Source organism: Macrobrachium rosenbergii, chromosome 56 (genome assembly GCF_040412425.1).
Source record: "Macrobrachium rosenbergii isolate ZJJX-2024 chromosome 56, ASM4041242v1, whole genome shotgun sequence".
Taxonomy (NCBI): Eukaryota; Metazoa; Arthropoda; class Malacostraca; order Decapoda; family Palaemonidae; genus Macrobrachium; species Macrobrachium rosenbergii.
The window spans coordinates 21,519,252-21,523,745 of record NC_089796.1 but is presented as its reverse complement, the minus strand read 5'-3'; the positions used below and the strand labels follow the sequence as shown (position 1 = coordinate 21,523,745).

General features: G+C 36.8%; 1 protein-coding gene across 4 annotated transcripts in view; it reads right to left on the bottom strand.

The window, feature by feature from the left end:
* LOC136836441 (cilia- and flagella-associated protein 418-like) overlaps positions 1–4,494 on the bottom strand; it is a 192,980-nt gene that overhangs the window by 116,288 nt on the left and 72,198 nt on the right. The gene's annotated exons all lie outside the window — the stretch shown is intronic.

The following is a 4,494-nucleotide window of genomic DNA, read 5'->3' as shown; positions in this document are numbered from 1 at the left end:
TTTATGTGTGATTTTCCAGGACTCGCTCCTTTCTTCATTTCGCATCTTTGACTGATACATTGTCGATAGTGAATGCAATCTTTGTAGTTACTCGGAAGTGATTGGTACTATCCTGCAATCACATTTTTTTTTACATTTGTCAGTGTCACAAGGTATGGAAGCTTTCTTAATGGGGTAGCCTATATTCTTTACCGAGAAATTGTCCTTTATTTCAATATTAATGGATCCTCATTCATGTTCCATTTCATTTACGATGCACAAGTGGTAATTTGGTTTCTTTTATTGTTAAACTAATTTAAAAGCTTCCACCTGGGCAAGAAGAGATATGACAGACCGAAAATGGGTAGAGGGTATTGTAGAGCCAATGAACACATAGCCGAAAGTGCCTTTGTATAGACTGCATACCTGTTTGTGTCCTTCCTTTTATAGTTAACTATAGAATAGTCTCTCCTTTGCATATTACAAATCTCCTTTTGAATGACCGTAGGTGTCATTCATCCACAGTAGTTTTTCAGTGTATTTTCCTTCAATTTCCTGGACAGTAGATGCACATATGACTTTTACATGTACAAAAAAGCGCACAATAAACGACATGAAATATGATGAACTGATTTAATTATGCCTTTCGTACTAATTACTACTTATAGCGGCAAACTGGTGTGCTACTGCAACCCACTAGCGCTCAAGTAACCTCCCAGGATTTGTTGCAAGCCTCTAAGCATTGGCGTTTGGGATCAAGTTACCAACTAATGCCTGATGGAGAATGAAAATGGCGAAGCGAAAAAATATTCCTAAGAAGTGAAAACACCACGAAAACTACACTCACCTCGGTCCGAGCTTGGAAAAATATTAGCGTCGAACGGAAGCTTAACGTTCCAGTCTGGTGAAGTTTACAGTAATAAATTTTACAAATCTGGTGTAAGCCTCAATTAGTCATAACGAGGCCGGGAAATCAGCAAAGTTACGAGATGTTTAGAGAGGGGATATTTCTCTAAACATCTTGTACCTAAGCGGAATAACTTTTGCACTTATGTCTCCTTAGCCCATAATTATTGGTTGTCAGACAAAATCTCGCCAGAATATTTTCTCTTCAAGCCTCATTGTGACCCACTGGGACTTCCTTAAGCACTTACCAGACAAAAATCTCGGATATCTATTCCCGATTCAAGACCGGAATTCACTTGATTTAACTGAACTCTGACCATCGTTGTCCCTTCAAAAATGTTTCGCAAACGCTCTTGACGGAATACGGAACTTAATGAAGGTCAAAGTCTTAAAATCCATACACTAGTATTCGCCCAAAGACAATCTACACACAACTTCAAGAAAATCTTTCGAAGGCTTCATGCTTAAACCTACAAAGAGACGGATGACACTTACGAACACGTGTATATATACATACATACATACATACATACATACATACATACATACATACACACACACACACACACACACACACACATATATATATATATATATATATATATATATATATATATATATATATATATATATATAAATGCAGTAGCTCCACCTTTGATGACCAATAGTGTCTTATTAATATGGACATTTCCTTATTCATAGAGAGAGAGAGAGAGAGAGAGAGAGAGAGAGAGAGAAAGAGAGAGAGAGAGAGTAAAAGGAAAATATTGGCATCAATGGACTTGGTAAAAACCTTTGATAAAATTGGTAGCGATGCAAATTGGGGTTGTTGAGGAAGAATGATATGCAAGAGAAGTTGTTGAGGATTAAAAAGCTAGATATGAATTCGAGAGAGTGACTGGATTAGTGTAAAAGCAGGTCTGAGTGAAGGATGTTGTGCCCATTGCTGTTTAATAATTATATAACCATGGGTGGAATGATGCTAGAAGTCAGGGAAAGGACATTAGATGTAAGTCCAATACTGTGGAAGAGAAAATGAATTGTCAATGGGCTGAAATATGGCTAATGTCTGTAGGTGATACAAAACTGATTGGGGATAGAACCTGCGGGAACTGGTTTGAGGAATTTGCAAGAACAGAAAGCTGACAGTAAATGGCAATGAGAATAAGGTTATGAGGGTGGAAGGGAACTCGGAAGATGGAACTATGAATGTCAATATGGATCAGATACATTGATGAAAAAATGTATCAGATGTCGTCGGGAGCGAAAAGTGGTGAACCACAGAACAGGTGATGCCATGAAGTATGATCAGCTTGGTTTCAGGTGGTTCTGTCATGTCGGGGGTACAGGAAAATGGCAGGGTTGTATGAAAGAGTGTATAGTTCTGGAGTATATTTTTCTGAAAGTGGGTTTCCTTGCTGTATATATCTATATATATATATATATATATATATATATATATATATATATATATATATATATATATATATTATTGCCTAAATGCAATATTTGTTTATTTATCTATTTAGCCTTACTATGCGCTGAGCTTTCAAAAATAATGATTTTTTTATCAACAGGTTCAGATCAAGGCATCTCAATATTTTACGCTAAAACCGAAGGGTATCACCTTTTGAAATGACCTCTTCTGAGGGTTTCAGTCTTGTAGCTCTATCTTCCGGGTTCCATTTCACCCTCATAAACTTATAAACTTATTCTCAGAGCCATTTACTTTCAGCTTCCTGTGCTTGTAAATTTCTCCATCAGTTTCTTCAGGTTCTATCCCCATTCAGTTCTACAAACATTAGCCACATTACAGTTCATCTACAACCTATTTTCTCTCCCATAACATTGGACTTACATCCAGTGTCCTTTCTCTCACTTCTGGCATCAAACCACCCACAGAGTTCATTATTAAACAGAAATGGGCACAACAATGAAATTGTTATATCAAATTTAGGCCAAAGGCCAAGCGCTGGCACTTATGAGGTTATTCAGTGTTGAAACGGAAACTGACAGTAAAGGAGGTTTGAAAGGTATAACAGGAGAAAAACCCGCAGTTGCACTATGGAACAATTGTTAGGAGAGGGTGGAAAGTAGATAGAAGAAAGAGAATATAAACGGAAGTACAATAAAAGGAATGAATGGGGTTGCAGCTAGTAGCCGAAGGGACGCTGAAAAGAACCTTAAGTAATGCCTACAATGCACCGCCTGAGGCGCGGCGATGGCACTACCCCCCAACTGGTTATAGGTGCAACATACCCTTCACTCACACCTACTTTTACATTTATCCAGTCACTCTCTCGACCACATATCTAACAGGCTTTCATCTAGTTTTAGGTCATTTGTGCTTCCTTTACTAGAATGTTGTTGTCCGGTGTGGATGTCTGCTTCCGAAGCCAGAGATTTATCTCTTTCAGATAGAGTGGTTTGTGGTGGTAGGTTTCTGTTTCCTAATAATAGCAGTTATGACTTGGAACACCGACGAATGGTTTCATGTTTGTCACTTCTTAATAAGTTGTATTCTACAGAGGTATTTCACATTCACAATGGATCCCTGATCCCCTTTACCTGGCTGGAGCAACCAGATTCGCTGAACAGCAGCACCAATATGCAGTAAATGTGCCTCGCTGTCGAAGTTCTCAGTTCTACAGGTCTTTTATTCCTCACACCGTTGGGCTGTGGAACAGTCTCCCAAAGGCTGTCGTGCAGTTGGTACTTCAGAAGATCAAGTGAGGATGCAGGCCATTACTACCGTAACACTATTCTCCTTGCATTTTAATGCATTTTTATCTATTTATTAAATGTTTTTTTTCTTTTTTAAGAAGTGGGATCTCTTCCCTATGTATTTCCATTTACCTTCTCTTACTTCTTCCTAATGATAAACACCATATTCTTTGGAAGCTCGACTTTCAAGCCAATGGTCCCTGTGGGCTTGTTCCATATGAATAGGTTTCATCCTCTGAATAATAATAATAATAATAATAATAATAATAATAATAATAATAATAATAATAATAATAATCCATCACAAAAAACTTTTAATCCTTCTCAGCAACTTTCCCATTATACAGTTCATCCTCACTGGAATTGGAATATAAGTTTTAAGCCAAAGGCCAAGCGCTGGGACCTATGAGGTCATTCAGCACTGCACAACCCCACATTACATCTCTACCAATTTCATCAGTCTTTTACTAAGTCCATGCATGTCGGTGTTTTCCTTTCTCTCTCTTTTAAACTTCAAACATAACTGATTTATAACAAGCATTTTACCCACAAATCATCATACTTGCTTAAAGCCACACTACTCATCCCCTATTAATCCTCTTGTTATCTGTCTTATTTTGTCAATCAGTTCCTTACCTTACACATTTCACGATGTACAGCCTATATATATATATATATATATATATATATATATATATATATATATATATATATATATATATATATATATATATATATATATATATCAGCACGTTAGGTGAAGGATCATTCCATTATTCCTTTTCAAGGTACTTTATTGTTGCTGCGACGTTTCAGGACTAAAGTCCCATTTTCATATAAAAATAAAAGTTAAAAGTTAAAATAAAAACTCGGACTAAAATTAAG